The sequence below is a fragment of the Acomys minous genome (assembly GCF_964271855.1).
Source record: "Acomys minous genome assembly, chromosome: 1".
Classification (NCBI taxonomy): domain Eukaryota; kingdom Metazoa; phylum Chordata; class Mammalia; order Rodentia; family Muridae; genus Acomys; species Acomys minous.
Window position 1 is genome coordinate 89,050,468 of NC_140483.1, and position 12,440 is coordinate 89,062,907.

General features: G+C 47.5%; 1 pseudogene across 1 annotated transcript; it reads left to right on the plus strand.

Moving 5' to 3' along the window:
* Window positions 1-11,537: 11,537 nt before the first annotated feature.
* On the plus strand, window positions 11,538-11,937 carry LOC311599932 (large ribosomal subunit protein eL34-like; annotated as a pseudogene). The gene has a single exon. The product of its transcript is annotated as a large ribosomal subunit protein eL34-like (transcript).
* The last annotated feature ends 503 nt before the right edge of the window (window positions 11,938-12,440 follow it).

Below are 12,440 nucleotides of genomic sequence, written 5' to 3' on the forward strand. Positions count from 1 at the left end.
ACAGGCTCTTGGTTAGTGATCAGAAAGCAATTGAATTGTGATCACTCAGCTAATTGGACATTTCTTCCCTCCTGGGAGCAACCAGCAAGATGACATTGGTTTCATGTAGAAAGAAGTTTGAAAATCACCTAACATTTCCTCGACATATCCAATTATTTTCTTTTTTGCCAAAACAAAAAGAGCTTTATAGATTTTACTGATTATAAAGTTGATAACTATGCATATAGAAAATGCAAGGGATATATAAAAGCATGAAGCATAAATTTAAAAATCACACAAGCTATTTTTTCCCAGAGGCAGCCTGTTAACATTGTAGCTAACAACCTTCCAGACAGTTCTCTGTAAATCTAACTGTTACTAATATGTAACTTAATAAGAAGCTAGTAAAAATGCAACATAAGGTAGCCCTCAGAGAAATGTATTCAAAAGAATTAACTGTTAAATAAAATGTGTTTTCTTTTTACAGGATCTAAGTGGGTTCTCTGATGTTCCCAGAAGGATTAAAAACAACAATTTTCAGTATTTGCATAAGAAGATTCTAGCTACCCTCTCTTTTATAGAAATGTACTTGACATTCTATAAAATTCACCTGCTAAAAGTGTATATAATACAGTGGTTTTTAGGGTACCCAGAAGGCTGTGCAACTATTACAACTACCTAATTCCAGAACATTCCAGAGCACCACAAAAGGAAACCTGATACCCTTAAGTAATCACTCTCAATGCCTTTCCTAACCACTCCCTGACAACCACTAATTTACTTTCTGTCTCTATGGGCTTGTCCGCTTTGGACCTTTCATATAAATGGGGTCACACTGGGGCTAGAGAAATGGCTCAGCAGTTAAGAGCTCGTGTTGCTCTTACAGAAGACCTAAGTTCGGTTCCCAGTGATCGTGTCAGGCAATCCGCAACTGCCTGGCACTCTAGCCTCAGGGTTCACCCTCTTATGACCTCTGAGGGCATCTGCACACACATGCACACATATGCACACACACATACACATAAATAAAAACAGTAGATCTTTAAACAATAAAACTTATCTGCTTGAGCATACTAGATATTAAAAATAATAAAATAGGAGACCTTCCAAGCACTGTGCCACCTGGCTCAGGCAGGGAAAGACAGCCACAGACCTGCCCCACACTGCGTGGCACGGGCAGGCCATTGACATGCAGAGCCCTGCCTACCACCACAAAACATGGTGCAGGAGGCAGGGCATGTCCACAGACTCACCCAACACCATGCCACACAGGTGGTCTGTAAACAGGTGCCACAATGCAGCATAGACAGAGGAGGTCACTTAGAGGCCCTCCAGCCAGTCTTGTAGCCCACCCACAGCAGGAACCACTACAGTGTGCAACTATGTGGAGGACAGATGGGAGAGAAAGAGAAGTAGAATAGTTTGAGCATTAAGAAGTGAGATGGAGGGATGGAGAGATGGCTCAGTGGGTAAGAGCACTGGCTGTTCTTCTAGAGGTCCTGAGTTCAATTCCCAGCAACCACATGATGGCTCACAACCATCTTTATTGGGATCTGATGCCCTCCTCTGACATGTAGGCTTACATGTATATAGAACACTCTTACATTAAATAAATAAATTAAAAAAATTTTTTTAAAGAAGAGAGATAGAGCTGGATATGGTGGTACACTTCTTTAATACCAGCACTTGGAAGGCAGAGGCAGATGGATCTCTGTGAGTTCAAGGCCAGCCTGGGCTACAACCTGAGTCCAGGACAGTGGAGCTTTGTTACACAGAGGAACCCTGTCTTGAAAAACAAACAAGCAGAAGGAAGAAGAGAAGGAAGAAGAGGAGGAGGAGGAGGAGGAGGAAGAGGAGCAGAGATGGAAACAGAAATGAGAGGTTGGAGAGGAATAGCCTGTTGTAAGTAGTCAGCCTTGCTGCCTGAGGCCATGGTGAAGTCCCAGCCTATGCTGCTGCTGAGGACCATGTCTGGGTCCGTGGCCATGCAGCACTAGGGGTCAGTATCAATGTCCATGGCTGGTATTACCACTAGAGGTCATGGGAATATCCCTGGTCTGGAAAGCCACCAGGGATCATGTGGATGTACAGGGGCTGTGTAGAACTGGCTGAACTCCTCACTGGCTGTGGCACTCTGGAGAGCTGGCCCCACCTCTCACCAGCCCTGCACCTCATGGGAGCAGCACAGTGGAGCTGGCCCTGTGGATGTGAGTATGGGAGATCTGACCCTGCCTTGTTTGCCTTGGGGTGGGGCTGGGTGGAGGTGATGCTCTTCCTTCCCTTTGCCTTTCACTATCTTCAGCAGTTGGGAACCATGGCCAGGGGTTATGAGAACAGGAGACTTGGCCCTGTACCTCACCTGGTTAACATAGTCGGCAGAGCGGGGGTGGGGGCGGGGGCGGGCGCTAGTGAGCTGGTTAGGACATGAGGGAGGGAGGGATGGCCTCAACATTCATCTGCTGTGAGGTGGCCTAGGAGTGGGTAGATTCCCTGTACCTCCGTACCCCTCACCCCTCACCACCTGCAGCAGTTGGGAGAGCTACTCCCGAAGGCTTGTGAGTGAGAGAGCTGTCCTTGTCTCTCACTGGCTGTAGCACTTGGGAGAACTGGGCCCTGTGCCTCACTTGGGCAAAACTTAGAGAAGCTGGCTCTGAAGGTGAAGGTGTGGGTGAGCCAGACCCGAGCTTGTGGGAGCAGGAGAGCTGACCCAGCCCCTCGTTGGCTGCAGCACTTGGGAGAGTAGGCCTAGAACCTTGACTGGGCAGTACAGTGCGGCTGGCTCTGGAGGCGTGGGTGAGGATGAGCTGGCTCCAAGGACATGAAAGCAGAAGAGCTGACCCTGCCTCCTGTTGATGGGGGCAGTGGGTGGCCTTAGCCAGAGCAGTACTGGAGGGCTCTCCCTAGTGGTGCAGATAAGGGGGAGCAGGCCACCTGACCAGCTCAGTTGCCATTCAAGCACAGATCCACAGCTTTAAATTGGCCCACCCTGAAATCTACATCATCGGGGGCATGTGAAATGGACAGACCTGCTGACCCAAAACTGCAGGATCTCCATAACATAGGACAACAACAGGATAACTGGGAGAAGTCCCCATGAGAATCCAATATTGATGGTGTTATAGACGCCAGAGACATTGAACCAAACCATGACTCATTGCACTGAACGTTTGTAAATGAAGATGTGTGGACAGAGGGGTATACTATGTGACACACTACAGCTTCCACAAAGAGATGTTTTCTATGCTTTGTTTTGCTTATTTTTTCTTTGTGTGGTTCTTTTTTTTTTTTTTTTGCCGGGGTGAGGAGGTTGCAAGGGTAGACAGCAGATACAAGGAGACAGAGAGAGAAGAGTGGGGCTCGGGTGCATGATGTGAAACTCACAGAGAATCAGTAAAAAGTTAAAATAATTAAATAAAAAAAATAGAGTCTGATGTCTTTTGTGACTAGCTTTGATTTAGCATGACATTTGCAAGTTTCCATGTCAATTTGTGCCAGTACTGACTTTCTTTTATGAATGAATACTATTGTGTTGTCTGGAACACCACTTTTCACTTGCTCATTTACTGGTTGGTAGATGTTCGGACTATCATATTTGTTGACTCTAGTGAATGGTGTTGCTATAAACACTAGTATAAAAGTTTTTTTTTGAGCAAATATGTTTTTGTTACCCCTCTTGGGTATATGCCTATGAGTGAAATATTTGGACTATATGCTAATTCTATATTTAACTTTTTTGCAAAGCTGCCAAACTGTTTTTCAAAGTGGCTGCACCACCTCACGTTCTCCCTGGCAGTGCAGATGGCTTCTGCTATGTCCCTCCCTCAGCTCCATTTATTATTGTTGCTGTTTTTCTTATTGTAGTCTCCTAGAGTGAAGTAATATTTCATTGTGAGTTTGGTTTGCACTTTCCCAATGACTAATAACATTAGGTAATCTCTCATGTGCCCGTTGGTCATTACATATCTTCTTTGACAAATGTTTTTTTTCCCCCGAATCCCTTACCCACTTTGTAATTAGGTTATTTATTTTTTGCTTTAGCACCACTTGTATTTATTGATTTTTCCTTAGTTTAAATCCCCGAGGCGGACAGCACACCTGGGTCCTTTTCTTTTCTCTTTTCTTTTAAGATTTATTTATTTATTATTATGTATACAGTGCTGGCCTGCAGGCCAGAAGAGGGCATCACATCACATTATAGACAGTTGTGAGCCACCATGTGGTTGCTGGGAATTGAACTCATGACCTCAGGAGGAGCAATCAGTGCTCTTAACCTCTGAGCCATCTCTCCAGCCCAGACACCTGGGTCCTTTTCAATGGCTGTCTCAAGGAGGTTGCTATGGTGCTTGGTATGGATTCAGGTAGCCTTTCCGCAGATGTTTTCATTTTGTTTGGTTTGCTACCAGGAATCACTGTGTGGTTTTTTTGGTTTTGCTTTGGACATGAGCCCATCTCTTGCACAAGCTGAGTTTGGTTTCATCTGAGGCAAAAACACCTGCCCTTCTCCATTCTGGAGACCTGCTTACAGCCAGCAAGACAGCACTGCCCCACAGCCTTCCAGACATGTTTGCCCTTTAGAAGCCCTGCCTCCTGTGGCCTCCACAGGCTCTAAGATGGTGAAAAGAGTTGATTTTTTTAAAATCATTGATTTTAAAAGCTCCTTAAATATGTTGAGTTTAGATCCTTATAGGATTTACAACGTCTTACTTCCTTAATGGAGTTCTCTGAAGCACAAGCATTTCCAATGAGACCACGGTCACTTCCCTGTTCTTCATCTGTGCTTCTTCATTGTCCCCATGGTGATTATTCATGATGGCCAGTGTGAATGGACTGAGATGCTCTGAGATTAGCAAAGAAGGTGTTTCCGTAGACAGTTACTCTGGGCAGAAGACTCACCCTGACTGAGCACCGTACCATCCCTAGGCTGGGGGCCTCAGATGGGGGAGAGGGAAGAGCAGGCATCTCTCTCTGCCTCCTAGGTGTGGGCTGTGCCTTCCCTGCCATGATCCTGAGACCTTGGAAACTGTGAGCCAAATGAATCTCTTAGGTTATTTCTCGGATATCTTATCACAACAACAAAATATCCACACGTGCTCTCATAGGTTTGTTTGCCTTCCACTGTGATGGGAGCCTGACCTGCTTCCTGACTCTGTGTCCTGGCAGCCTGCCTATGTGCTCACAAACTCAAGGATTTCTTGCTACCCAGAATGCCTCTGTGTTTTACTGTGATCTGCACATCTTTCACACAGTCCATTTGGATTGACTTCTAGACTCGCTTTCAGGTTGGTTTGAGACTTTTGCCAACTTCGTGATAAAGGCTTTCTCCTCCCGCCTCCCTGTGCCTTCTCTGCGCTTGTCATCTTGTTGGCTGCTCCATCTTCTTACTTCTCTCTCTCTCTCTCTCTCTCTCTCTCTCTCTCTCTCTCTCCTGTGACTTCTGTGTTTATTCTGTGATTGCCTAGCCCTCCTTTCCTTGGCTCCTTAGTGATGGAGTAATAACAAGGCTGGTATCGCTGAGTTGCAATCTAGATCGGACGTTTACAAGCTGGGGAGCCTCGGGCAGATTTACTGGTGCCTTTGTTTCCCAGCTGACTCATCTGCCCAGTGAGGATCATGATGCAGGTCTTTTCAAGATCTGTGCGATGCAATGAAGCACGCTGTGCCAGTGATGGAGGATGAAGTGACTTTTGAAAGCACTGGCCGTTGCTTCCAAGTCAAGCTCAGATCTTTACTCTAGGCCATATCTTTCTGTCTCCTGCTACCTCTGTGCTCTCCCCCTGCCTGCAACCCGGCCCTGCCCCCATTCCCCGCTGGCCTCTCCATTTGGAGCCTTCTCCCACCAGACCTGTTAACTATAAATAACATTCCTGGTGGGTCCTATATCACCAGAGCCTGTCTCTCTCTGTGTCCCTGTCTTTATTTTTGTTTTATGCATATGATGCTCCATCTCCATGTACACCTGCAGGCCAGAAGAGGGCATCAAATCACATTATAGATGGTTGTGAGGCACCACGTGGTTGATGGGAATTGAACTAAGGACCTCTGGAAAAGCAGACCGCTCTCTTAACCGCTGAGCCATCTCTCCAGCCCCTAACCTTGAATCCTTGGTCCTCCTGCCTCCACTTCCCAAATGCTCAGATTATAGACGTGCTACCACGCGTGGGTTATGTTGTCCTGGGAACTGAACCCAGAGCCTCATACATGTTAGAGAGGTGCTCTACCCACTGAGCCACACCTCTAGCCCTACCACAGAACCTTTCTCCCTCAAGTTATTCCTTTCTTTCATCTGGGGCATCATTCACTCAATCTTGCTAACTTTTCTTTTGAAATCTTTCTTCCTCCAGCTTTCTATCACCTCTGTCCCTGTCTCAGAGTCCTCCTGGACTCTGCATGGAAGACAGGAGCTGCCTCTCTTTGCTTCCTGCTTTCTGAGTTGGGCCCTCATAGAAGCTGGGATTCTGGTCATCTCCCTGTGGTCCCTGTGGCTCTGTCTCTCTCCTGACAAGATGACACTCTCCACAGTCCTGGGAAGGTGTAGAGTCAGGGTAAACAATAGGACTTTGAGGCCAGAGCTCTGAATTCTTGGCCGGGCTTGCCCTTCCTGTCCTGTGACCTCCATCTTCCCACTCATGTAGTATGGAGGAGGAAGTGAACAGTCCTGAGGTTTCCTGCCAGCGCTGCTGTACGGTGACCTGCCTGCCATGCGTGATGTGTTCCAACACATGGCCCACTCACAGGGATCCTGAGACACTGTTCTTCCTCCCCGTTCTCCGACTTGACAGTCTCGTTTTCTAGGGTGAGTGTCTTCTTTGCCAAGTTCCGCTGAGATCTCACTTCCTGCCTTTGACCCACTTTGCCTCGCTGTTGCCCTCACCTTACAGCCTAGCTAGGGTGTGTTGTGGTACAAATGAATTCAGCTCTTGGCCCAGCTTCTGTGCTGTTTTTTTTTTTCCCTCTGAGCATTTCCACGTTTGGTCTCCACTATTCCATTCCAAACCCCTACACTGATGACCTGTGAGATTGTTTTCCCAAACAAAAAAGCAAAACAAAACAAAACAAAAAGCAAACAAACTGAAAACCAGAATCTTGCTAGTTAGCCCAGAGAGGACTTGAAGTTGAGATCCTTCTGCCTCAGTCTCTCAAGTGCTAGAATTACTGTCACCCAGAGCTCTCCCTCGGGGAGGTACGCCTGCATCTCAGCATGCCACGCTGTACTAGGAAACCCTGCCTCTGCAGCCCCCTGCCCTCTGAGCTCCCAGGATTCCCTTGCTCCCTCTGTCCCAGCTGTTTATCGCTGCCCTCCTTTCAGGCTTCTCCATGCAGTGAAAGTCTACTCACTCACTGGCCTTCAGAGCCACTGTGGCTTTCTCAGAAGCGTCCCTTGAGATCTTCTCGCTCAAAGAAAAGCGTTTTCCGCTTCTGTACTTCCTGCGGTGCTCCCCTGGGAAGGCTCCTTCACTTTCCTTTCCTTACTGTGGACAACGCAGACAGTGTGTGTGACTCAGTCAGGCTCCTGTGCTCTGTGGCTCCATTCCATAAACACTTCTTGTCTAAAGGATGTGTTTCTGGCTTGTCTCCCTCCCGGGGTGGGGAGGTGGGGTGGGGTGCTACATGAAAGGTCCTATCCCACCTAGCACCACAGATAGATTCTCCTGAAGGGCTCACACATGCTGCCAAGCCCAGAGCACACTCAAGAGTTTACACAAAGAAGCAGCAGGAAGCAGGGATTAGTGCAAGATCCTAGTCAGCAAGCTCTGAGCCACCTGCTGGCACAGGCACCTCAGGGAGGGCCCAGCCAGTGCCCACAAAGCAAAGTGCTGGATGACATCCACTGACAAGTTCCAGATGATTGGGCTGGGCAGCCCTTACTTTCCTGTCATGCCAGAGCTGGCTAGTGGCAAGATCAGTGGGTCCCCAAACCCTCTGGTATAGGTGTACGGGATTGACACCTAAGGAAGCTGCCAAGATCATCTAGCAAGTCAGGGCAAGGCTGATTAAGAAACCAGGGTACTCTCCCCACCCCACCCCCCACCCCTAAGTGTGGGTATACCCTTTTCCAGCAGGCTGCGGGGCTTTACGAGTGTGCTTGTAATGAGCACAAACAAGGATTTTCCTAGACCTTGAAGCAGGCATCTATCTGGCTTTGAAATTGTAAGAGCAAAGTCACTGACAGGGTGATGATGGTGGGAGAGAAGGAAGAGACAGCAAAAGATTAAGATAGCAGGGCTGGAGAGATGGCTCAGCGGTTAAGAGCGGTGACTGCTCTTCCAAAGGACCTGGGTTCAATTCCCAGCACCCACATGGCAGCTCACAACTGTCTTTAACTCCAAGAACTGACACCCTCACACAGACATACGTGAAGGCAAAACACCAATGCACATAAAATTAAAAAAAAAAAAAGAATAAGACAGGGACAGAGAAGGAGGTACATGCACAAGAAGACACGAAAAATGATTCGAGGACAAGAGCAAAGACCCAAAATGAATTAGAATGAGACACAGGGTATGTGAGAGAGAAAGGAGAAGAGCAGGCAGTATAGTTCATGCCGTTGCTCCTCTACTGCCTCCTGGAAAAGACGTCAGTGGTGATCGTTCCCGGGGACTTTCCAGCTTTGGATTCCTGACAAGCTGAGACCACAGGACCTGAAGGTGAAGCATGCTGATACGGTGCTTTGGAATGATGTCTGCCACCAAGTACATAAACAAAAGAATCATCCAAGGAGGCTAAAGCCGCCTATTGGTCCCTCTAGCAAAGAACTCTCCTTGGTGTAAATAATAGTGTTCTGCCCATCCGAGCTGGACCGGTCAGTGCTCCTTGCCTAACGTCTTCATTGCCCAGAATGAAGACAAACTCAGAAGCTCGCTCTCAGAACAGGTGCTAGAATGTGAACTTGGGACCTTCTGCATGCTCAGAGGCATGGGAGGGAAGCTGGGAGAACTAAACTGAGGTTTCTAAAGATTTGTTTATTTTTATTTTATGAGTGTTTGCCTGCATGTATTCTACCACATGCATGCAGTGCCTTTTGGGGCCAGAAGAGGGCGTCAGATCCCTCGGTTACTGGCTGCTGGCAACAGCCTGACCTGCGTGCTGGGAACTGATAGCTGCCTAACCCTGGAGCTTCCAGTCTCTGGAACTGCAGCTGTCACAGCTCATTGCCTGCCTACAACCTCCCTCCGCTCCTGCTCTTCTACCTTATGGAGACTTTGAGTCTGTTCCCCCAGTTCCGCGCAGTCGCTTCACATTCTCAGCCACAATCTATAGAGTCAAACCAGCGACTCCACTCGTTCCAAAAGCCAGCACTGTTATCATGCCAGCTTCCGTCTGAACAGAGAAGCAAGCTGCTCTGTGTGAATTCTGGCTGCATTGGAATCTTTTGGAAGCCCTGAAGAAGTGTTCCATAGAAAACAGCTCCTTAGTTTTACTGAAGCTGCTTTGGGAACCTTTAAGTGAGGCATGGGTGTGGGCAAGCTCAGATATGACAGCTGGAGAGTAGAGGACTATGGGGGGAGGTTATTGCCACATCTGGGGCCCCGCCCACATGGCTATGGGGCTGCAGCCTTTGGGGGCTTAGCATGCTACTGGAAGGTTCCCCACTCCCCATCCTCCAGTAAGCCTCTCTCTCAGTGGGGCTGATCACAGAGGATGCTTCCTAACTTTCCCCTGGAGTACGAGAGGGTGGTTACAGCAGGGTCTTAGCATCTTCATGCACCTGCAAAATGCAACTCAGAGTCCTTGCATTGGGCTACAAGGGAGCCCCAGGCAATCCGTTCTTCGCGTCTTCCAATAATTTATTAGCCAGCAGGAGCTCAGTATGCTGTGCACACCAGGGTCTCTGCTCAGACAGCAAGCAAGATCCAGCCTCCACACCTGCCCTTGCACCTGCCCCACTCTCTGCTGGATGTCCCCCACCCCACCAGCAGACATCCCAGTGGCCTGCTCCTTTTGCCCTTCATCCTTAGCTCAAAGGTCCCCTCTGCAGAAAAGCCTTCCCAGACTGCCCCCAATAAAAATCGCACACTGTCGTTCTCTGTCCCTTCAGTCTGCTCACATTTTCTTTATTACCGGATGTCAACGTATAATTTCCAAAGAGTCGGAAGCATGACTCTCTCATCCGGCATGTGCCAGGATGTGAGTGATTGATTCCGTTCATTAGGGAAGGGCTCATCCAGTCCACACACTTGCTCGGAGGGGTCCGAGGCGCTGGTCCAATGGGGAGGGAGATGTGGGTGAGATTGCCCAGGTGGCCACTAAAATGGTGAATGTCCTACAGGACGTTAAAGCTGCAGCCTTCAGGGTTCTCCTTTCATCTAGGCAGAAATCGTTTGCATCTCTGCTGGACAAAAATCACTTGAAGCTTATCTGTCTGTTTTAAGTTTAACCGCTTACTTCTAAGAGTTGGAGCCCTAATCAATAGTAGCTATAAGTCAACAAAGCCACCTCCTGGAACAGAGGTGTCCAAAGGACCTTCCCACGGGAAGAAGAATTCTGTGAGACACTCCACCAGACAGCCCGCTCTAAGGGCCCATTCTGCTCTTGATGTGTGGCCAGTGTGACTGGGAAACAGAATTTTAATTGTTTAAATCAATGCTATAGTATTCACATATGAATACAACCTATAACTTAAATTTTTGTTGGCTCCAACTTTTCCAGACCTACTTTATTTGGGATTCTTTAAATGCTTGTACCTGCCTTGTAACCCACCTACCCTAGATAGGAAAGAAAGGAGGTTTATGGGAACAGGGGAAGCAGACCTTGTTGGATTCAGTTCCTGGGAATGATTCCCCTGGCGTAGTTGGCAGGATTGCAGCAGACCAGCAATTCCACCAAAGTTGCTGCTGGAACCTGGAACAACCAGAACCCAGAGCCTCAGCCAGAGCCCAAAGCCTTGAAACCTTCGCTGGAGCGGTTCTATCTGGCAGCATCTCGAAGTGGAGCGATGAACAGCCAAACAATACCAAGACCCCAAAAAAACCCAGCCTCCTATATATATTTCTCCTCTCAGAGTCTGTACTAAGATGCTTTTCAGCTGGCAACAACCAAGTGCCCCCAATGAAGTGGCTCACTTCTAAATGGATAAACATCACCTGATCTCTCACAAGTCTGTTTCCCATCCCATACTTGGGATCAAAACAAAAACATGTTTATATCCACTACAAATTGTGATGGCTAACGTTATGCTTTAAGTTGAAATTACTGAGATCTATGAGACAAAAATGCCTCTGACATGTAAGCCCCATTTGTGCCCAGGGCTGTTGTTCATTGTGAGATAACAAACCACATGTTTTCACCTTGTAAACAAGCTTGGTTGCCCCAACTGCACAGGCTGTGCTTGATCATCACATAGGTGGGGTAAGGTACCTAGGCAGGAAGTACCTCAGGATGTGTGCTTGCCCCTGATTGGACAAAGGCAGGACTTAATGTAGCCTTTTGGGTTTTGCCTTTATAAGCTTCTGACTAATGTAAATTTGGTGCCATTCTCTGGGAAATCTAGGTATGAACCTGGTCGGTAATTAATAAAGCTTGCTTCAGCTCTTCTAGGATGGGCCCTAGAGGCACTCAGAATGGTTCAGCGTTTGTTATACGGCTGTAGGCTCTCCTACAGAACAGCCACTAACAAGACTAGGCCGTCTCAGACCCCTAGCAACAGGATTGTTTACATGTATAATAAGAAGGTTGGGAAAACACCTAAATCTGCATGTGGTGTGTGCCCAGGCCGACTGTGAGGGGTTCGTGCTGTGAGGCCTAAAGTCCTTATGAGGTTGTCTAAGACAAAGAAGGACATTAGCAGGGGCTTATGGTGGTTCCCTGTGTGCTAAGTGTGTCGTTGCCGTGGCAGCATCAAGCGGGCTTTCTGTATTGAGGAGCAGAAAAACTGTTGTGAAAGTATTGAAGGCACAAGCACAGTAAGAAAGCAAAATAAATATACAACTTTTAAGAGTCAGGGCTTGGTCTTAAAAAAAAAAAAAAGAGTTTGCTTCAAATTTGGTCCCAAAATTGTGGTAGTGGTCTTATTCTCTCCCAGTGGGATTAGAAAAATACATTAAGGTCTAATGTCAGTATTATGTTTGTATAATTATAGCACGTACAAATATATGGTTATTATTATATCTTACCAATTTAGTATAAAGTTAATAAATTAAATTCAAATGGCCAACTGTGGCTAGTGGATTCCATATTTGACATGGCAGTCCTAGGAAGTTTGATGACAACTAGGCCACGTTGGATACTTTTCATTGCTATGACTAAAATAACTGGTGGACAATTTAAAGGAGGGCAGGGTTTACTTTGGGGTCACGATTTAGAGTGTTCAGTCCACGGCTGCCTGGCCTCATATGCTTATGTGGGGCATCACAGCAGCAGAGGAAAGTCTCCACTTCACACTGGCTAGATAGCAGGGGGTGCCAAAGGAAGGGACCCCCTGCTAATATCTCCAGGGACCCCTAATTCCTCCAATGAGGCCTTAT